Below are 23759 nucleotides of genomic sequence, written 5' to 3'. Positions count from 1 at the left end.
CGCAACACGCAACCAAACACCGTAGAGCGGAACAGGCGCGCGCGACGATGCATTGACCAAAAACGAAACTACGAAACTATCACGACCGGATGTATCGCCATGCCATTTTTTCTTATTTATTTAATTTTGTGCTAAATTTGTACTTCCTCGCTTGAAACGGTTTAAAAAGTTGGCAAATGCTGTTTATGTACGTTTAAGGTGTATTTCATTTTGCGTTTTATTAACAACGATAAATCGCTCTCGACCAATCGCGACCGGCCTGCATTTGTAATCTCCGACGTCAGAACGTGTAGTGCGGGAAATTCGAAGGGGCGTCAGCACCTATCCTTCAGTTTTTCGCTTACCATTCTTACTGTTTTTCGCATACCATTCTTACCATTCTTACCATTCTTATACTTCAGTTTTTCGCATACCATTCTTACTGCAAACATCTGTTTGCAGTAAGAATGGTATGGCTGTGATCGTGAAAGGATAATCTACCATTTAAGCTCAACTTCCGGTTTCTCTTTAGTGTCCCTTTAAGTCTAAGCGTTACGCGGACGTAGGTACCGCTATTGATTTCTGCGGTTGCCCATTTGGAAAGTTGAAACAATCGCTGTACGCATGACTCTGGTTTATGCTAACGAGGTAACATGCATGGGCAGTTTTCTCAACGGCTCGTGTTTCACATTGGAAGACTGTGTTCGAAATGAAGCTCGTGTATTTTACACGAACTGACTCAGGAGAAAAGAAAAAAAAAGACAACAAAGCAATGAAAGAGACAATTTTGCTGCGGGATCTTTCTCCAGGCACTGCGCTCCAGATGCAGCGCAAATCGGTGCTGTTCTGGTTGACATAAGCAGCGTGTGCTGTCGTCGCCACCGACCGTAGTCTCAATACGCTGCCATGTAGGCATCCATCTTCCTGCGCGTGTTCATATGGATTGGCTGCCTGGTCGGCTTCCTGTACCAAACCAGCTCCATGCTGTCGCTCTTCTTCTATTACCCGTTCTCCGTGACACTTGTCGAAGATGTAAGCAGGAACCTGCTCTTCCCAGCGGCCACGGTGTGCCTGCATGTATGCCCAGGCCCCAAGCTTACTGAATGGGTTGGCACTCGTCTACTGTGGTTGTGGGGGTCTCGTATTCGGGTTTTGCGAGAATTTTGTCCAAGCAATTCGTGTTCGTTGCCGCGTTCAAGCGAGACAGTGATTAGCCCCAGCCATCCTCCCTCAATGCTGTTAACACGGGTGAATCACGTAATGTGGCGCGACCGGCAAAAACTGTGACATTGTTACGAACATAGCCGAGATGCGTGGCTGTAGTGATAGCAAGAAAAATAATTCTCCCAGTAACTGACAAAGAGATGTCAAAAAGTTGGTTGTTATCGGGATAAGCGGCGGGGATAATCTCCATGGGGGTCGTTAGCATATAGTGAAGGTTATAAGAGGGCATCCATGTCGCTTTGTATGAGTAATCCTAAACGCATATACGTGTATAAGTGCACTTATGTCTTTTCACTTTCACTTTAGTACCTTGCAGACCCTCTAGGGAGCATTATATAAGCAGCAAGGTTAAAAAATGAAAATATGGAATGATGTACGCTTTGTTACAATGCGTGACATGAGCTAGCTTCTTTCGTAAAAGCAGATGAGTTGGTAATGACTGCAATATCGAAATCAAGGGCGTTCTAGTCATTGGTTGTTCGAGGATAAAAAAAGATGCAAAAGTGACTGTATGCGCGTGAGGACAGGTTACGTTGAACGAATGACCTGTGCGACGGGATATATGCGTGACGGTGGCAAAATGTATGGTTCACCCGTTCAGTACATAGTGATAAAATTTGTGGAATAATGACAAGCTAGCAATGAAACGGCGACGGGAAAAGGTTTTTCTTAACAGAATATGGTCTTGAAAAAATTACGCTGATATCATATGAAAAAGTGGAGTTAGTAAACCGGATGGCATGATTCTGAAGGGTTTCAAGGGCTTTTACGAGGTAAATCAAACGAGGGTTCTAAAAGACTGATGTGTATTATAGTTTTGGTCGTATTCGTGTCTTGTAAGCTAGTAGTTCCACGAGCTGTGGACCGTTTAGTAAGGAATAACTTAAAAAGCCAAATGATTGCTTAGCCGATGAGATTAAGTTAGTCACATGCTCACCCAAGTCGAGGTCACTTGAAACGGTAACACCTAATTACTTAAAATTAGTAACTGTCTCAATAGGCACGTTAGAAATTTCATACTGGAAGACTAAGGTGTTAAAAGGGAGGAAACATGGCACTGATTTGCATTTAGTAAGATTAAGTACCGTTAACTAGCATTAGCGCTATTTTGAATGTTGCATGAGACCTTCTGAAGAGCGATTTTGTCAATATTGTTAATGACTGAACCATAAATAACACAATAATCAGCAGACATGCAGATTATGCAGGACACATGCAATGGTAGACCGATAATATACATTAGAAACAGGAGGGGACTAATACAGATCCTTCAGGGGCACTTGATGTTACGGGAAGAGAGTTTGAAATATTTTTAATGATATGTACTGACTCAGTGCGATTAGTAAAAAAAATGTTCTATGCACTTTCCTATCCAAAGCTTTAGTAGTAGGCGTTGATGAGCAACTATGTCAAATGCTTTAGTGAAATTAAGGAAAACTGCGTTGGTCCGTGCGTTAATACGAAGGCTTAATTGCAGGTTGTGAAGAAAGACCGCTAACTGTGTTTCGCAAGACATCTGCGACTTTGCGAGACTTCGCAAGGCTTCGCAAAACTTCGGTTTCTTCACCCATCACAACACAGGTTACGCAAGGAACCCGTGCTGTCTATGGGCGAAGAAACAGTTAGTGAGAAGGAAATTAATTATATGCGTGAACATGACATGTTCCAGGATTTTGCGACGTACAGACGTGATGGAAATGGAGTGTTAGTTTGATGGCAAGTTTTTGTTACCTGATTTGTAGACTGGAACGGCCTTGCCCGCTTTCTATTCTTTCGGCAGTTTTCCAGAGGATAGTGACTGTGAAAACAATTTTAGATATGCCACAGAAAAGTATTTAATGTTTTTCAGAAATTTCGATGTGATTTCGACGAAATCTGCGGGTGATGACAGTTTTATGTTAGCTATTATGGTTAAGAAGCCGCTTACTTAAAAATTGATAGCAGGCATTGCAGACATGGCAGGGGCATGAAACGCAAGAAAGGTTGCGTCAGCTTCTATGGTAAAGACTTACGAAAAGGCGATGTTAAACGTGCTAGCTCAGTCATCCTGCTCGCGTTCGGTATGTGAATAATACAAGATGGCTGAGGGTCAATTATGTGCCTAAATGTCTTCGTGTTTTCGAAAGCTGGGCTGGTTAATTGCTTGAGTGGTGTGACATGTTCACATAACTATAATAGAGAGAAAAAAACAAAACGTGAAATGAAGAGCACTGTTTCTACTGTGCCATTAGCTGTGTAAATATGTCGCACAGTTGGTGCGTAGAGCGGCAGACATTAGGAGAAGTTCGCTGCTTCTTTTCTCACTTTATTTTACGCAGAGTGAGACTTACGGATTTTCGATGATCTACTGCTTTCAGAGCGAACGAAGTGTCCCGGCCTTTCGCCTGGTTCCAAGACTGCCTCGCATACTTGACTCCCACCATAAGAAAGCCCGCCTACCAAGTCCACCATAATCAATTTTAACTTTAAACGCCGAAGAAAACTAACGACGAATTTATCTCGGTTCCTGACCGATGAAGTCTTGTCCTTGACGGGAAATGCTACGAGAACAGATATTTTTCGTCAACCACTGCTCGCATAATTTGGATTTTATTTTAATTCAAAGAATTGCCTTGACAAGTTCCGTATTGACTTCAATAATTCCATTCGATCGTTTCGGTACGATTCTTATGGAAATTACACGAATTTTATATGAAATTCATATAGATTTCATAATAATTATGCGGAAAGCGTACGGAAAACATGCGCAATGATTGGATTGACATACGGAACGTTTCAGTAGGGATATATTTAAAACAAAAGAAAGTTGAAAAAAAAGCTCGTAGCAGAGATTGTGCAGGGGTTTACCGGAATAAGATGAATATTATACATCTAAGTATACGCTCGCGTGGTAGAAGCTTAGGCCTAAATTCTTTTCACTACTAAGATGTTGCTCATGAGTGTGCCACGCACGGAAAAAATGGCTTCATGACGGAAGCGAATTACAGCGCTGTACTTTTTTTTCTTCAGAATTGACATATCCAAACCGTGTCACCAATACGTCAGCCAGTGTGCCGGAGAGGAGGATTTAAGTGCGACGTAACACTGAGCACAATTTTTGATCGTCTTATCACTTTGATCTCCTTTCCTGCACTCAGTGTGCGGGGTCTCGCCTTATACGCCTGGCGTGACAAGCCTGATTACCAGAGCTAGCGTGTTATACGCCTAGCGTGTTATGTACAATAGCCCCGCCGTTGTAGCTTATAGTGGCTATGGAATTGCGGTGCTAAGCACGAGATAGCGAGGTCAAATCCCGGCCGCAGCGGCCGCATTTAGATGGCGGCGAAACCAAAGTACGCTTGTGTACCGCGCATTCTGTGCACTTTCAAGAACCACACGTGTTCAAAATGAATCTGGAGTTCGCCACCAGGACATGCCTCATAATCAGATAATGGTTTTTGGGCATAAAACCCAAGAAATATTCTTAATGTTTATTTTATACAACAACCGTATATTTGGCTGTTGTTCAAGAGCTCCGGAGTGCCGTTCCTGAAGACCGATGCTCCTCGCATAATCTCCTGGTGAATCATTCGGTATACTGCGCTGAGGTTGGTCGACGACAACTAGATAAAGTCGTCTATGTCAGAGACAAAAAATGATGGCAATCTCAGAATCGGAAAGAAAAGAAGTGAAACCCTATGTTTAGGATTACTCCCAAAAACTAATTTATGGGAGTGCAAATCACGGCCCCAAAATTCCAATTCACAGCAATTATCGCAGTATTCCTTTAGGGAGCCTTAGGCAGCCATCCTCGCCAGACTGATTGAGCCTCCTCGACCAGGTCCGGTGCGTGTCGGTAGCCACTGGAGTCCTGGAGTGAGGACCCACCAAGGCGGCTTAAATAAAACTTGCTGGAGTGGAGGGGACGCCCCTGAGCTGAAGCCGCGCGCCGCCATCTTGCCATAGGCAGAAAGCGCGCCTTCCGCCACGGCCGCCGCAGTGCTTAGTCAGCGTGCTGGCGTACAGACTGTACGAACGTTGTAATGGTTGCGTCGTGTGTTGCGTACGGCTGCACAGGTCGAGCGAGAAAGGACGCTGGGATTAGGGTGCGGAGTGCGAATGGTAAAAGAACGCACGGTTTGCTATTCGCTGAAATTAAATAAACGAGTCCCTAGATTTCGTCATCGGTTGCTGTGTTGTCTTAAAAGGGTTGCTCGCAACTCCGAAGTGTTAAGTAGCGTCGTTTGGGCAGTATACGAGCAGCTGTTTTGTTTTGCATTTGTGCCTTTCCTCTTCCTATATTTGTGTTTGCTTTACACAATGCAGGGAGTAAAGTCAGTACTTTTAAAATGTGCAATTCTCGTTCCAGCTGAAAAGAAAGCAACCACCACCGAGGCCCCGGAGTACTCCAGCTGACATAGGTGTAGAAGTTGACAAAGTTGTTGAATATGGGACACTTGCATCACCTACAAAGCAGCATTACAAAGAAATGTTCCATGTTTCCCAAGAGGAGATAATACAGCTCAAGAAGAAATCAAAATTCTGCAATTGAGCAAGCGGAAATCGAGCAGCAAGAAAGAGATTGCTCAAGAGATAATAAGAGATATCAAGTACCAAAAGCTCATGTCTGAGGAGGGCACAGGGTGTTCACTGCAGCCATTTCCCCTGATATACAGCAGCTCCTCAACATGGCAGGAAGATAACAGAAAGGCCCATCTGAGCTGCGTGCATTTGCGTGAACGTTACACTTCTTTTCTCCGTCAGCTTATTAGTATGCACGCTCGAAGTTTAATAGAGCACTGCCAGCAGAGCGCACTACGAAGATGTTACAGTTTCATCAACGGGGATCCTGGCTTGACAGCTCAGTCACTGTCATTGTTGAAAAAGCTTGTCCAATGGACACTCTGTACTGTACTTCGATTAACGATGTCAATCAGGGAACATGTTGAGCTTGTGGGCGACAAAGTGGTTTGATATGTGGACTTTCGGACTGGAATGCATGATGACAGTGTGCCTGAAGCCAAGAATGCGTGTGCGTATATGCTCGTTGGCTCGAACTTGCGACTTCACTTGCCAGTTGGGTATTTTTCAATTGATTCATTGACAGGAGCAGTGAGAGCCGAGCTAGTGAAACAGTTTATTGAAACGCTAACGTCAATAGGTGCAGCTTGTGCAGCTTCGTCAACTGCAGTTTACATGCTACCCGCCGTGGTTGCTTAGTGGCTATTGTGTTGGGCTGCTAAACACAAAGTCGCGGGATCAAATCCCTGCCACGGCGGCCGCATTTCAAGGGGGCGAAATGCAGAAAACACCCGTGTACTTACATTTAAGTGCACATTAAAGAACCCCAGGTGGAGTCCCCCACTACGGCGTGCCTCATAATCAGATGATGGTTTTGGCACGTAAAAACCCATAAATAATTTTCTTTCGCTGTCATTTGATGGCGCTGCATTAAACATCACCATGGCGATGTGGTCGAACTCTACTTAATTATCAGACTCCATCACATTACGAAAGAAAGAAACAGGGAAATGAGTGCTGAAAAAGAGAGGTCTGCTCTTACCAGGCTGATTATTTTAGACCATTGATACATACACTTCACCGGTGTTCAAGTTTTCAAGAAGAACGCCAAAAAACAAAATAAAGTTGATTGCATTGTTATCAGCCATTTGACATCTTATTATTGACTACTTCCCCCGTAGTGCTTGCCATAACAATTAAAAACCACGGCGGGGAGACGCAGTCAGCGCGGCGGGCGCGCTGCGGCTCCCGTTTCTTGCCTATGGCAAGATGGCCGCCGCGCAGGCGGCGCGGCTTCACCATCGCCCATTGGTAGGTATAGGCGACCTCCGCTCCAGCAAGTTTACTTAAACCTCCTTGGGACCCACCCTCAGGCAACCATAACCCTATTTTTCCTTTAAAAGGTAATTTCTAATTTCTCTCTCTCTCTCTCTAATTCTGTGAACTCCACCAGATACAAAACTATTTTAGAACGCAGTGTGTTGATTCTGGGCGCCTCAATAAACCTTATTGATGGGGACAAAATCAATACGTAAATATATAGGATACGTCAATATACTCGGCCGCATTGATTTTGTTTACATTTCGTAAACGAAACATTCTGTTATTTATTTATATACTCATTATTTAATTATTTCGTATGAATTGGAAGTGTTCGCAACAAGTGCAGTATACTGGCTTCTCCACTTCGTTAAATTGTTAAATGATTGAAGGATAATGATAGCTGAAAGGAAAGCGTTCGACTACTTAGCATTTCCCTATAAAATATCAAACACGGGACAATCACTTGCAATTAATAAAAAAAGAAAAAAAACAGCGTTACCCTCACAGCTGGACACGCGTTCATATCTGCAGCATATTCTGGAGCCACATAGGATGCTAATGTTTGTCATTCAATGTTTTAACAGATGTAGTCTGCATGACTTATATCTTCGCTGTGGGGTAACAATATAAACGTGCCTCAGTATTTGTTTTTTCTTTTTTTAAAACTTGCTCGCTTCCTTCCGTTTTTTTTTTTTTTTTTTTGAGGCCCTAAATAAGATCCTGCTCGCTGTAGTAACTAAGATACAGCTTTTCCGTCCAAGTGCAACATACTTCCTTGACATTTGGGGCCTTGTTCCTTAACAATCTCTTTCATGTATAATTATTTTGATTCTGAACAAGAAAAAAAAGAAGCACTTTATTTCTGTTTTGTACAGAAAATCGCAGTACAGCTAAAGGTCAGAGGCCTGACAAAGGCTTACCGTGAAAATATAAGCATTTTGTAATTTAAAAGGCCCCAGCTGAACCATATTTTATCGATGTCGAGAAATGCATTTGAAGTTAAAATAGACTATTTCAGAAATACTCCGCCGCAAAAAATACTTCAATGCGTTCACCAGAAGCAGAGTAATTGGTATTCAAAGATCGCGTATGATCCCCTTCCGTTATAGAACAGTCGCAGTTTCGCACGACAGGCGATGCATCGATTGCGATAGCAAATTAGTAGACTGCTATACAAAGTAAGGACAGTAATTTTATCGGCCGTATAAACTTGTAAACATAGTGTGCCCAACTAAATTAACAAGCACGGTGTCTCGCGCGCACAAACAAACATAAACACATCTCACTCGACGACCGCGGAAACTCGAAGCGAGTGAGTTGAGCTTCGCGCCGGCACTCGCATCAACGCGATCTTAGCCCCGAAAACCCAGGAAGGGCGGACTCTGCTCCCGCCGCAGATGGCTTTCAAGTTACAGCCGCGCGGGCGGGCGTTCGCGGCGCAGAACGCGCCCCCCTCCACCCGGAGCCTTCTGGCCTGCGTGGGAGCGCGCGGCCGCAGTAAAGCGCGGCCCCTCCACCTCCCTACCCTCCCTCCGGAGCGTTGTGCGCGACTGGAAGACACGCCCTTCCTTCCCGCTTCCCGCCCTTGCGTGCGCGAGCCGCGATTGCCGGCTCACGGTCGCACGCTTTCTCTCGCCCATACAGCATACGGCGAGCGGCGACGATTTTATCGCCCCTATACTTTATACGGAACCTCACGGCGACAGCGACGGCAGAAATCCGCTAGGTGTGTCCATAAATGCTGTCGCAATAAAATTAATCCGGAATCTCCGTATACACTCTGTATACTGTTGCATACATAAGTGTGCTTTGTGAGTAAATAAATGCCAGTTGCTATAGGTCGGCGCTAAGCCCTGTCGTACCTGTATGTCCCTATGTTTGAAAGCAACGAAAATGTCTTCCTCCTGGCAAAACTCGTTCTCATGGCTTTTTCTAGCGGCAATTCTCGCGGCAAAATGTTTTGTGGTGGCAATGCGCTGCTGAGCTCGAAAGCGAGGCTTCGATCTCAGCCGCGGCGGCAGCATCTCGAAGAAGGGCGAAATGCAAAGGCGCTCGTACAGTTAAATAACTTCAGGGGGTCAGAATTGACCCGTAGTCCCCCCACTATGCGGCGTACCTCATAACCAGGTCGTGCTTTGGCACGTAAAACTCCACAAGTTATTAGCTTTTGTCGAGATCTAACATTCAGCACCGTGTTGGTTGTCGCAGACGCTGATGGACCCTGAGCGGTGGCACTTCCTGAGAAAGGAAGTGACGACCCGGATGACAGTGGCGCATCTGCCGGACGAGCTCTTCCAGTGCCATATGCGCTCCAAGGTCACTGATAGCGCCACCTTCGGGTGCAACTCGGCGTGAGTGTGCGCTCTTCGTCGACTGCCGTGTTATCACTGCGTTTGGCGTGCACGCTGTAATGGCCACAACACGTTTCACTGGAGATCCTCCAGTCAGAAAGGAGCTTTAACTGTTAGTCAAAAGATCTCAATATGCCTAGCGTGGGCACGGTTACCTTGCATGCGAAGGCGAGGCGCCGACCGTATATGGTGATTGACAATCGAGACCGTGGCATAACCACGACCATGACCATGACCGTGATATAACCGTGGCATAAACCCGTTGCACGCTGTGATAACGTCATGACATGCAAACGCAACGTGGCCCTTTGAAATCGAGGTCACGCATACGGAACTGGCACTGTAATGTATAAAATAAATCTGCGAGAACAAAAAAAAACAGAATAAACAGAAAAGCTATGCAACGATTATACCTTTTGGCGCACATGACCGAGCTGCTTTCGTTGAGATTCGCGGGCCTAAGAACAGCTAACCGGAGTTGTCCCTGAAAACGGGAGCTTAATTCTTATGTTATTTTTAAACTTACTGTAAGATGACCTTGCCAAAATTTTGCAGGTGGTCGTGTTGAGTTGAGCTCTGTATTTATTGATATGCTTAATCTTTCAGATCTTGAAAAACAGAAATGTAGTAATTTTTTCCGTTTCCATTGCAATGTGCGAATTCCTGCGCGTAGGAATTTAACCACTCTGGTCACCTATGTAGCGCGGCTAGATGCTGTTTTCGACATTATTGCTGTGAGTAAAACATGGTTGAAGGCTGATCAAACAGTCAGTATGCAGGGTTTCAGGCTGTTATCGCAGCCACGGAAGGGGGTGGAGTTGCCTTACTTTCACGGGAGAATATTGTGTGCAATGCCATGTTTGATGCATCGGTTACTAATAGAACTATAGAAACGCTATTTACCAAGATTGAACGAGGGCCAACCATTGGTGTTGTGTTGCGAAAATGATTGGCAATCAGTTTCTATATATTGTAGCAGAAACGAGTTTATGTATATATTGAGAAATTACTATCCTCCCGGCCCCATATTCGCGAAGCTGCTATCACGTAAGAGCACTTCCTCGTTGGTCATCGTTTCGACCGTTCAGGCGCACGGCCGTCATGATGGCGATCGATCGTCGTGATGAGAAGACAATCACCGCGGTGATGGCCATTCGTAGAAAACACTTAGGAAAGGTAATTTTTGTGATTATGTGCCTAGATACATTTTATACAAGCACGAAAAAAGAAAAAAAAAAGAAACGTCATGCATACGCTAACGGTTCCATTAGTGCGGTCAGCTCCCTGCGAGATACAGAGCTGCTCCAACCAATGAAGCCATGGAAGTCGAACATTTACCACAATTTTTTGTTCACATACAGACAATGTGGTTAATCGAAGAAGATGCGTTCTTGCTTAATAATAACATTGCCTGTGTTCCATACAAACATGAGCGGGCTGTGCTGGGCAACAAGGAAATGCACATCGGCTAATGGCGATTTCAGCAAGGTTTCTATAGTTTAAGGTGTGCATGGGAAAGCTGAAACGAAAAGAAAAAAAAAAGGTACATTAAGGGTGTTCGAAACATGAGCATACTTACGTCCTGAGTGTAGTACCCAAAGTATTTCTTTTGATTACCCATGGAGATGTGGTCTGTACAGCTTGACTTGTAAGGGGCAGGCAAACTCTCCACTTTTTCCTGTGTGCGAGAGAAACCACAGAAGCGATGGTGGTTTCACATGTGGGTATTGCTTCGGTTCATGCTCGCGTTCCTGCAACTGCTCAGCTGGACGCGCGCGCAAAAGGAAGCGTGCCAAACGTAAGCGTCATCGAAGTATCGCTTAGGTAATTAGATAGTTTTCCGTTGTTCCACCTGCCAAGTGATAGAAAATTGTCACATGAAAGTGACAAAGGTGACAGAAACTGTCACATCCCAAAGCTATACACATGGAAAATTAGTGACGTCATACTGCCAGAAGACTCAAGTTATCGCGGGATCCTTTAGCGCACCCTGAAATGTCAGAGCACTGGTGACCTTGCATATCGCGTGCCTAGCAATGCGGTGGCTGTGGTCGGGAACTTAATCTATGTGATTGACAAGAGCGCGCGACCGCGTGGGTGAGTATTGCGGTCATATTCGTGTATTTTTGCAGTAGAAAAAAATGTTACTGCAGTAACCATCGAAGATTACTATCTAAGTAAGCGAATAGTCCGATCTGCGTCCTCGCGAGTCCAGTGTGCTGCATTGATGATGATCATTAGAGTTTATTGGCGCAGGGGCCAGATGCGGCCAAAGATGCACAGCAAAGACATGTCCACCTCGTGCCAGCAAAAGAGTGATGCGTTGGTGCTCGCTGTTCTGAAAGAAATGTTCTTGAAAATGCCCCCAAAGCGTGTCTTCACATACAAGAAGAATCGGAAGAACGCCGTCATTTACGCGCCGAGAAAACGCACCAAGTGCTGCACAGCGGATGCGAGAAGTCTCGTTCCCTCTCACTCGGCGCTAAACCAGACGACCTCGCGCGCGCCAACTGGAGAGAGAGAGAGAGAGAGAGAGCGGCTGAGAAAAAAAAATTAATCCGCCTACCCGTCTCCGTGTCACATCCCGTCACATGCGCGGATACGAACGAGGTATCCCCGCTTCTTCCTGAGTGGTGAACTCATTCGGTCAGATTCAGAACACTGCCACGCTATAGCCAAATAAAGTTGTCTTTAATCTTTAATGATCACTGTTATCACAGAAGCGACGCCGCCTGTGTCACAGAATGAGCATTGTGTTAAGCCGTTTCCAGGTAAATATCCTCCTTTTTGCAGTATCACTATGAAGCGAGTACTGAATGTAAAGCTATTAAATCCTACCCGAAAGGCGAGTTCTTTCATTATGACAACTTCAGATGCTACAACTAGCCATTTTATTACAAGACGGACACAGGGAAAGCTATCAGTGCGTTCGGCTTTCACACATTCAGTGGTAGCCCAAATATTCTCCAGTGTTACGTGGCTGTGCACTTCTCAGGCAAAGCAAACATGGTAGGCGCACATAAAACTCGCTTTGACGAAGAAAAAAAAAACAATACGGCAGCAATCGACGTAATACAACTGAAGTGATACCCGGCGACTTCAAGCTAATAATGCCAGTGACTCTAATCTGCGTGCTGAGTATACAGTCATTGCCAGAATCTGCATGCGGGTGATATAGTAAGTCACGACATTAAGCGAAATTATGGAGCGCGCTGTTACTGAGCCATTTCACTGGTCCGTGTTCGTAGATATAAGAGTGGTGCGAACCCGTGACGTACCTGCGAGACGGCGATGGTGCACGTCATGCCCGGCTGGATCATGACCGAGGAGAGCTTGTCGAGTGGACACGTGTACGGGCTGTGCAATACCAGCGGCAGTTCCTCGGTCTCCGACAGCGCCACAGTCGCGTTTCGAACCCAAGAGGCCCGAAACAACAGCTCTGCGCCCACCAGCGTAGTACATGTGAGAGAGACCCGAATGTAATAGTCTATGGCAGCAGCAGAACTTATTTCATGAAATCAGTCATTGACATCCCTAGGTGTCATCGAATAATTCGCAGTAGAGCAGCTAACTGCATGCTATTGTGTTCTACTGTGTTGGCACAGAGAGACCGCGTCGATACAAAGGGACAGAAAATGAGCACATATGTCTGATTTGGCGACCTACTCGCTTTTCGGTTGACTTAAGGGGAATGTGAGAGTGCTGTGTATACGCAAGAGCATCAACTTCGTAATTTCCAGCAATCCCAGTACGAGACAGTGAGAAGGGATCCACTGAAACTTCAGGGCTTTCACGCATGATAGCGACTTGCATGGAAACGAGCTGAATGGTAAACCGCGACAACGTCATCGTAATGCCAGACTTCGTGTCTGCATAGGAAGCACGACATCTTGTGCAGGCAAGGTCTTTAGCTTTCGTAGGGCAGCAGCTATTGCCATGCCCTCGACAACCGTTGATGAGAGCAGACCACGGTGTAAGAATAAGGAGAGGTGCTGACACTCTCCTCCCAACGCGCGCAAAAGCGCCGCTCGCTCGCGTCTAGATTATGTTCGGCTTGGTTGCAGCTGGTTCGGCGCCGTCGTAGAGGGCGCTGCGGTATGCGGTCCCAGCCTCGGCGGCAAGGCGCGTGCTGCCGCTGCTTCGTCTTCCTGCCTGCATGTGCGGTTGCGCTGTTTTGAAGGCACGATTTTTGTTCGCGTTCGTTTCATGAGCTTGTGCTTGGGTATTGTCGCCACGGGCCCTCGACGAAGGTGGCAGCGGCCTTCTGAGGGCCGTTTGAAATGGCTAGAAAGTGCTTCGTTCCGAACTGCAATTCTGGATACCTGACTTGTGCGGAGCGTGTGCCTTTATTCAAAGCGCCATCCGACAGCGGTCGTCTAGAGCAGTGGCGCCGTGCAAATCTGAGGGCAGACCGAACTCTAACGCCTACCGACCATGCCTGCACCAGCCATTTTTCAGAGGTACGATATCGATGGCATATTGTCACGACGTCGAAAGCTTGAGGGACAAACGAAACGCACTTGTCGGCAGAGGCAGTAACAAGAACGGACGGTTTTAAAATAGCGCGCGCTAGTCACTGCTTCTTCTTCTTCTTGCTCTGTTTTTCATAAGTGCCGATGTGTCTTATGCCATCGTCATCGCCGCGCTAGACACGTGGCAATATTACTCGGAGCGCTCGATAGAAGGATTCCCACCTTATTTACAAACTGTCCAAAGAACCTCACACGGTCAAATAAATCTCGAAATCCGCTGCGGAAGAGAGAACCTCCTGTGTGCCGCAGTAGTTTGTGCAAATTTTGCTGCATGTAAAAGATATATACTGGGTGGTTTACTATCATGCACCAAGATTGGAAAATATGTAAATGTCACGTAGCTGGACAGAACCAAGGTAATGTTGTCTGCCGTCGCTTGGAGATACTCAGATTATTTTTTTATTCCGCTTAATTACATAATTATTTTCATAATTGATTAATCAACTCTTTTAATGCTATAATTGAATAAAAAGTATGAAAAAGAGAATTGTACAACAGCGTGGAAAACTCCCAATATAACTTTCTGTTGCTCAATACGTGATACATAAAAGTGTTTTCCGAGCGTGAACGAAACCCGCGAATACAGCAATATTGCCGCGCGACTGGCCGCTCGAGGCACTTTGCGTGTACTCGTGAGCTTCTTTCATGCTCGGAAAAACACTTCTACGTAGCGCGTATTGAGCAATACAAAGCTGTATCGGGAGTCTTTGATGTTGCTCTACAATTTTCTCATTGACACTTTTTGATCTAATTATAATAATTGAGAAGTTGACCAATAAATACGACTAATTATCTAATTAGGTGAAATGTAAAAAATAACCGAGGACGGCAACAACATTACTATGGTTCTGTCCAGCTACGTGACATTTGCATATTTTGAAATAATTGTGCACCCTGTAAAATACTGCTGTTTTCTGTGCAGATGTGTGCCTGATTTTCAAATTTGTTCCATCCTGGCTACTGAATTTTTTTTACAATGCGCGTGCGGTGTATATTACACGCTTGCATGTTTTTATACATTTTTCCATTGTGGGAGTGTATGAGACCGCAAGCTTCTGGGGCGGTTATCACCTATTAAAATTATCGAGCTGCTTCTTGCAGAAGTTTTTTCGTATTGTGTCTATGCAAAAAAGAAAAGGTCTATGGGATTATTGTGTGGTGGGTGTAAGTGTATTTGTGGACCGGCTGTAGCATGCATTGTCCAACACCCTTACATTGGCACATTGTCATATGCAATTTAAGAAAAAAGAAAGTTACCCCTTCTTTTTTAGATCCTGCAAGAGTCACTCAGTCCTTAATGGACGAAGGCCCAATGAATAATATGCACGGTCTATGTTAAGTGGAATTGGAATAAAAAAGGCATTTGCTCAGGTTTTTATCAGTAAACTGTGGTAGTGATGCTCTAATTCAAGATAGACGCCTGCCTTCGTCCCGCCTAATAAATTCCCATTTGAAAGAGTTTTTACATAGCTGATGTGCATTCTCATCTTAAGTTGTAGCCATGAACAGCCACTTTGCTCTAGTGCATTGCATATCGCAAGCTTGCGCCGTTTCATTTCTTAATTTATATCGCGGCCACATTGAATTTGCGCAACGATGATTGAACGGTTTTCTGAGTGTGAATGGAAGCAGCCATAAGCATGAAATACATTTTCTGGTGCAGTCACTATTTTCTTCTGATCGAGGGGTAGCACGTGGGCTAACACTTTCGTTTTTTTATGCTTGGATGAACCGCTAGACCGGACGAAACAAATTGCGCGCGCGAGGGTAACTTCAGTGGGCTTTGAGTGCTGCCCGATTGATCCGTGTTGACGTCATCCACGCCCTGCACAAGGAACCTTCATGTTAGCGAAGCCTGGTACACTTATCACTTTAATGTGAAATAACGATTTTTTTTTTCGCGCTTTGAGATTTACTCACTCCACTACGAACGAAAATTTAGCGGAGGCAGAGGAATGCCAAGCCGCCGGCGCCGCTAAGCTGGGACCGCTGGCCGCGGCGCCCTCTATCTGCTCGCAGCAGAGCTACTCGGTGCGCCCGCGCGCGGCCGAACATAATCTGGACGCTCGCTCGCGCGCAGTGTCAACACCTAAATATTCTTCCACCGTGGAGCAGACGGTACAGCCGGCCAGACCACGTAGCTCTAAGAGGGTATACACAGAAAGCAGCTGCGCAGTCGTGCTTTGTTACTTCCTACTTTTTCCGAATAAAGATCGCGGGTTCAAGTGCCTTTATTGACGCTACCGTAATTAACTGTGCCTTAATTAACCTCGCCCTAATTAAAACCAAAGGCCGTGGGTTCGACTCCCAGCAAAGGTCGTGGGTTCGAGAGCCTAAATTAAGTCTATCTTAATTAACACAATGACGACGGTGACCCACGCACCATTACAATTGTTGCGTGAGCGTTTGCATATGGGTAACACACGATGCCGGGTCAGTGTAGTAAGTAAATTACCACACCGAGTCATCATCGTGTACGATTTCGCGTCGACGACGCGGTTTTCGCTTAACGACGTAACGCTGAGACATATAAGGCTTTCGCTTTAATAAGAGAGGTGATACGTGAATGTGTGTGCGTAGCTATCGTAACTACCACCAACCCGTCAACAGCGTAGCTACCACCAACCCGTGAACTGGCTCGTTGGCGCCCCTCGGCGCGACCCCGCGAACGCGCTCGTGCCATTGCTCAGGCGTTCGTCGGCGTCGTCTCCTTCCACGGCTGGCTCCGCTGCCGCTCATTGGTTTGGTTTGGCAGGCGCCTATATAAATAGCCAACCCACTACGGGGATTGGCCATGAATCGGACGGCAGTTGGTATAGAACAAGGAAGAATGCTTAAATAGGATTTTCTTATTTAAGAATGAAATAATAAATGAATTCTTATCGTTAATATCAATTTTCATGCTATATTATCTTAAAATTTGAAGTTAATATTTTTGTTTTGTTGTTGTGGAAAGAAAAACTATAATATTAACATGGCAGTCTCCTTGTTTTCCTTATAAATAAATATGGCATCCCATGAGTTCCTATTGCAGTGTCCTAGTGCCGACGCCCCCAGAGACAGTATGACAGGTAGCGTAATGGCTAATCCAAGTTGGCGGAGGGAACCTTCTAGAAGTCGTTTTCTATGCATGGTGAACCTGCGACACTCTATAAAGAAATTATCCAAAGTTTCGGGTTCGTTGCAATAAAAACAATGAGGGCAAGGTGCCAAACCAGACCTATTCCAGTAAACAGGAAGTTGATGGCAAAGGGGACGGTTAGGTATACAAAGGGCCAAGCTTCGCTTGTCATCCATCTTCACGGAGTGGAAGGGCCGAAGATTTTTTCGTCATCATTAAATTGGTCTTTCTCTCTTCGACTACTCGATTTTACACTAATATTTCTGGCAGAGTTATTAGCGATCATCCTAGCTCCACGAAAACTTCCCACATCTATTTCTTCAGCCGCTATCATAACCGACTCCTTCTCAGCCTTTCTGTGCGGCAACGCATTTCCGTATATGGAACTTCAAATTTTGTTGTGTAACACCATCTGCTGTGCCAAGGAAGTCTAAGATGCTGAAAATCAGTGTTATTTAATACACATGATTTGGCACGTTCTTCTTAGACGGAATTTTTTTTTATCTTGGAGAAGTGATGTACGCCGAAGGTCGTAAGATCCTTAGTACCGGGCCTTAAAGAGATGCCGCTGCTAGTGCGTCTGCTGACACGTTTAAAGTGTGTCCCACGTTCCCTGGCACCCATACCAGATGGATGAGGCGTAAATGTTGGGGGATGGATGAATGACATTCTCGGAGAATGATAGACGAACTATCTATGATAGAGCCGTGCAAACTGAGAAGGAGTCGGTTATGATTACGGCTGAAGAAATAGATGTGGGAAGCTTTCGTGGAGCTAGGATGATCGCTAATAACTCTGCCGGAAATATTGGTGTAAAATCGAGTAGTCGAAGAGAGAAAGACCAATTTAATGATGACGAAAAAATATTCTGCCCTTCCACTCCGTGAAGATGGATAACAAGCGAAGCTTGTCCCTTTGTATACCGAACCGTCCCCTTTGCCATCAACTTCATGTTTACTGGAATATGCCCTTGTGATTAACGAGATGTGAATTAACATTATTAATTAACATTAGCATTAACAGTGCGAGTGAGTGCCAGTGAGTGTGAGTGTAGGTGAGTGTGAGTGGAGGTGAGTGCGAGTGCGAGTGAGTGTCTGTGAGTGTGAGAGGGGGTGAGTGCGAGTGCGAGTGAGTGCCAGTGAGTGTGAGTGGAAGTGAGTGCTGTGAGTGTGAGTGGGGGTGAGTGTGAACGTGAGTGAGTGCGGGGCCTGGAAAAAAAATATGGTGAGTGAGTGTGAGTGAGTATTCTCCCACACTGCCGACCTATGGAAGTGAGTGTGAACGTGGTGAGTTCCTGTGAGTGTGGGTGGAGATGAGTGTGAACATGAGTGAGCGGTTATGAGTGGAAGTGAGTGTGAACGTGGTGAGTGCTTGAACGATAAGCAGAGGTGATATCGGTTCACCTTCCTTGCAGAAAAATGGAGGCACGTTGTGTCTACAAGCTCACTCGCGGTGATGACTTATCGCATTAGCAGATTGTGCACGCCAAAATAGAAACCACTCACTAAGGTCTAATAATCCAAGAATCAGGCATGAATGAGACAATGTATAATGAGATGAGCGGATATATTATATTGCGCTAGCAATTATATGGACACTCCAAGCGAACATCTGCCGTGGTCGTGGACGTCGTTGTGAGGTTCCGTGTAAAGTCCAAACACGGTAAAATCGTCGCAGCGTGCCGGCGGTACGCTGCGCGTGCGAGTGCAAGCCTGCGAGGGTCAGCCGACACTTGCTCAATCTCGCGCGCGCGAGGGAAAGGCGGGGCGGAAGCGCGCTGCTTCTGTCGCGCGTCAGGCATTGAGGGGGGGGGGGGGGGGGGGAGTGGGGGTCGTCTTGCTCCGCCACTCCGGCGGCGGCCGCGTGGGTGTCGTATCTCGAAAGCGATCTGCGACGTGGAAAAAGGGCGCGCGCGCGCGCCTCCTCTTGAACGCGATTTGCGGCGTGAACAATGTTCAACTAGAGCCGGTAACTTCGTATGCGCCGTGTTTTCGACGTTTAGTTCGCTTTGAAGCGAGCGACGGCACGAAGCTGCGCCTCCTTACTCCAATGTTCTGACAGCGAGTTTCCGTGGTCATCGAGCGAGATGCGTTCATGTTTACCTGTTCGCGCTTGACACCATGCTTGTCTATTTAGTTAGTAGGCGAATGTTTACAAGTTTATACGGCCCATTACACTACTATCCTTGCTTCGTATAGCTCTCTACTAATTTTCTATCGCAATCGAAGCTTCGCCTTTCGGGCGAAACTGCGACATTTTCTTTAATACACCAGGGAATATGTATGGGCTGGAGCGCTGATTGCAGATATATCCAAATCATGACCGGCAAATTTTGCCATGACTTCCACTGAGTGAAGACGTTTAATACCGTGTGATTTGCTACAGCTTCGCTGGTCATCCGCCTTCAGAGGATGGAATGGCTCCTCATTTTCTTCCTGCTTCCCTCTTAAACGTACACGTACAGGCTCCTTATATAAACAGACAGAGCGGAAGAGGGACTAGCCAAGTTAGCACAGAGTAACAGACACGCACGCTCGCATACATGGAGAAAAAGCGAAGATGCAATGATCGATACCGCTTTGTTCTCCTTTTTGTGTTTGTTTCGGCGTTAAGTGGTTGACTAAGTATACGGACAGTCAATCTCTCCCTCTATTTCCCGCTCTCTTGGCTCAATCCGACCGAAGGGGAGCTTAGCGAGCATGGGCGGCAAGCATGCACACGTCTAATGTCAATGAAAGAGAGATGGACAGAGAGAGTGTGGGGCTGACGTCAACGTTTATGTCTTCATGAATAAATTGAAACGAAAACTTTAGCCGTGCTAGTTTTGCTCTACTTTGCAGTGTTAATAAAACAGCTCTCTTTAATAATTCAGTCAATGAATCCGTTAACTTGTATTTATTAAAACATAACCCTATTGCCTTCCTCTGCACCCCTTCCATTCTTGCAATGAGTTTATTTGTGTACGGAAACCAAACAATATTGGCGTGCTCCAGCACTGTTCGAACAAGCATTTTGTAGGCCAGCAAATTTTATCTGGAGCCGCAAGACGAAGGTGTCTTCTCAGAAAGAAGAGTCGGTTTAGTGCTCAGCATGTACATTGATTTCCACTTGAGGTTATTTTGTTAACATGGCTTTCCCATCAGAGAGCGTATGTTAAAGTGACACCTAAATATTTACGCTGAAATGCACAAGTGAGAGGTGTGTCATTAATAATGTAAGTAAACTCAGATATCTGTTTCTTTCTTACTGTTATCGTTACAGGTTTTTGGGCATTTAGAGCCATCTGCCACTCCTGACACCAAGAAAAGGCAGAATTTTGTATATGGTGATTATCACTGTGATTAATTTCGTGGCACGAAATACAATAGTCAGCGAATAGACGGATGTTACCATGTAATCGGGAAGGCAAATCTTTTATGTATATTAAAAATAAACCTGGGTCCAAAACACTGCCTTGGCGCACTCCCGTTGCAACAGGTGCTAAATTGGAAGCTTCGTTATGAGTATACACGAATTGTGAGCGGTATAGATCGGCACAGTGACTCATAAGTGCACTCACTCACACTCGCAATCATTTCAAAGGGGTGAGTGCGAGTGAGTGCCAGTGAGTGTGAGTGTGAGTGGAGGTGAGTGCCAGTGAATGTGAGTGTAAGTTAATGCGAGTGCGAGCGAGTACCAGTGAGTGTGAGTGCAGGTGACTGCGAGTGAGTGCCAGTGATTGTGAGTGCAGGTGAGTGCGAGTGCGAGTGAGTGCCAGTGAGTGTGATTGCAGGTGAGTGCGAGTGCGAGTGAGCGCCAGTGAGTGTGAGTGGAAGTGAGTGCGAGTGAGTGTGAACGTGAGTGATTGCGGGGCCTGTAAAAAATTATGGTGAGTGAGTGTGCTCCCACACTGCCGACCTATGGTATAAGCCGACGCGTTTCGCCGGTGATCAGTTGTTGTTTTTTTTTTTTTCAACGACCGACGATCGTGCGCGCCGCTTTTGTTCTAAAGTGAGTTTTTTTTTTTTTTGGCTGGGCACAGGATCGCCCAATATAGAGTTTGATTTTTAACAGTTTGGATCCTGCGTGCTTTCACGTCACGACCACGTGACCATACAATACCTGTTTTGAGATGCCAAGAACACAATCGACCAGCAGTGCTTCTGCACTGTTTACTTCAGAGCGCATGCACTTGACAGAAGAAGATACGTGGCACACTCAAACGCACCACTGCGTTTGAGTTGTCTGTCACAAGTTGTCTGTCTTGGCATAACTGCTTTTTGTAAAACGAAAAACACGACTGCTCAAGCATCACCCAGTCACCACAGCACTTCGCAGCATCTACTTGCAGATTAGATTATGGGTTTTACGTGCCAAAACCACGATCTGATTATGAGGCACGCCGTAGTGGGGCACTCCGGAAATGTGGACCACCTGAGGTTCTTTAACGTGCACCTAAATCTAAGTACACGGGTGTTTTCGCATTTTGCCCCCATCGAAATGCGGCCGCCGTGGTCGGGATTCGATCCCGCGACCTCGTGCTCAGCAGCCCATCACCATAGCCACTGAGCAACCACGGCGGGTGCATCTACTTGCAGCACAAATGACGGCGGTACTGTTCATATCATCGCTCCTGAAACTTGTAGCACTGATATTTGTAAACAACACAACATAACTGCGATGAACCGCATCAATCAAGTGATTACAGGCTGCGGCGATCGCACTACGTTCATTCCAGGCAGGGTTTGTACAGAACATTAGACCCAAAAATCAAGGAGGCGTAAACAAACCTTATTTGCACACATACATTGGAAAATAATGACACCTCCTTCTTCTTAGCCGAAATTTCTTGCAGGTAAGCAGCTGCCGAGTTTGACACACGCTACAATCTCTTTAGGGCCTTTTTAAAGCTCACTTTCCCATTGTATTTATGTCATCCGCATTCAAGCATGATGGTTAATAGTGTCCAGTTTCAGCCAAAGACACTCATTGAATTAAAGCGAACTGGCTGAAACTTACTGCCAGGCATTTCTCAAGTCTAAAATGGAGCCATGATTGCTGTGGTGTGAATCAACTAGAGAACCAACAAGAATAGTGGTACGGCTTGATCACTTGATCTGGCTTCGTCTAGCTCAACAATGGCAATGGTAATTTAAACGAGCGTGTCATTGGTGGATGTGGGCACACTACAATGCATCCTTTAGCGACATGCTGAAAAAAAATATCTAGGATCGTTTCCCGATAGACAGTGTCCATGCCCTAGCCACAATGTGGAGTTTGTTACATTGAGTTATAAAAATAGCGCCTAACCTTATTTTCAACGAATTTCAACGAACATCTATTTTCAAAGCATTGAAAGGGCCCTTGTATCTGTTTTTTTTATTATATTGAAGGGTTTTTAATGATTTAGGAGGTATACGAACCCTGATTCAGGGTGCAATGTACATGTAATACGCTTACAGTGGATGTTCATATATGACAGTCTTGTCTGTAGTGCACATGCGAAAAACAGCGATATTAGGGGTGCGAAAAGATGCGATATTAGGGGTGCGCAAATAGTAATTTTTGAGACCAAATCGAATATTGCCAGGAGCGATTGAATTGAAGACTTTTCGTATAGTTTTCTAATAATGAATAGCTATTATCACAATTAATATAAAACATTGTTCACATCCCAGTATTCTTAAAGTTCGCAAGTTTCTGTCGTTATATTAGTAGGTTATGAAGCATTGTATATCAAAAGCCCAAACAGAGCATTAGAAACAAACAAGTAGTTTCTTCGCATGCACCGGGCTCTTCAAAGAGTACAAATGATCGCTGTACAGCCTGTAAAGTATGGCAACCTAAGTGACGTAGCCTGCTCCACATCGCAAGTTCTCATGTTTTATGTCTATAACATGCCCGCCGGGGTGATATCTTACCATGCTTTTGCTCTGATATTATGATTATTTGGGTGCTGTTGGCGTTTTGAGATATTCGAAAAGTATTCAAAATACATTCGCATTCACAAATAGTGACTACCGAGCGCCATGTTTATTCGGTCGCCGCACATCGGCAAAAATTCACAACCACCTTTCGTAACGTCAGAGTGGCCATTAAAAGCGGACCGCCCGAGTAGAGTGTACTAGACTAGTTCTAGTACACTCTAGCCCAAGTTCGGTGTGGCTTGCGGCCATGGAGGAAAGGAAAAAAAAATGCTTTCCTTCCTCCATGCTTGCGGCGATGGGCGGCTCGAGCGCGTGGGAGGCTGGCGCAACGCGCTCGAAGTTCCTGCAAAACGTGTTATGCATCATCGCCTAAAGCTCAGCGTCGCAGCAACAACAACGTAGTCAAAAAGAGAGAAGCACATTAGAGCTGCCGTCGACCGGCATCAAACCGAAAGACGGAATCAAACCGCATGGTTTTGACTATGCATGGCACTGAGCCAAGCCGGTGCTGCTGCAAGCGTGTTTCTGCCACAAGGCTGTTTCACAGCCTCAAAACGGAAGATGATGCACGTTTGACAGCGGTTGAGAAAGGTTATACTAGTATATGAGGTTTCTATGGGAGTATATGAGGGTTTAGTATATAGTATATTGGGAGGCATTTGTGGAATTATAAATCTCTGAATTATCGTTTGCGTTCGTTACTATAGTTCTTCCTTTCCTCTTTTCATTTTTTTATTTGCCATTATTTCAACTACTGCAGTATCTCACCAGCTTTATAGTGCTTCTTTTAATTGCAATGGTCTATTTCTTTTAATTTGAATTG

The sequence above is a fragment of the Dermacentor silvarum genome, chromosome 1 (assembly GCF_013339745.2).
Source record: "Dermacentor silvarum isolate Dsil-2018 chromosome 1, BIME_Dsil_1.4, whole genome shotgun sequence".
Taxonomy (NCBI): Eukaryota; Metazoa; Arthropoda; class Arachnida; order Ixodida; family Ixodidae; genus Dermacentor; species Dermacentor silvarum.
The sequence above is the reverse complement of the archived record's forward strand: the minus strand, read 5'-3'. Positions refer to the sequence as shown.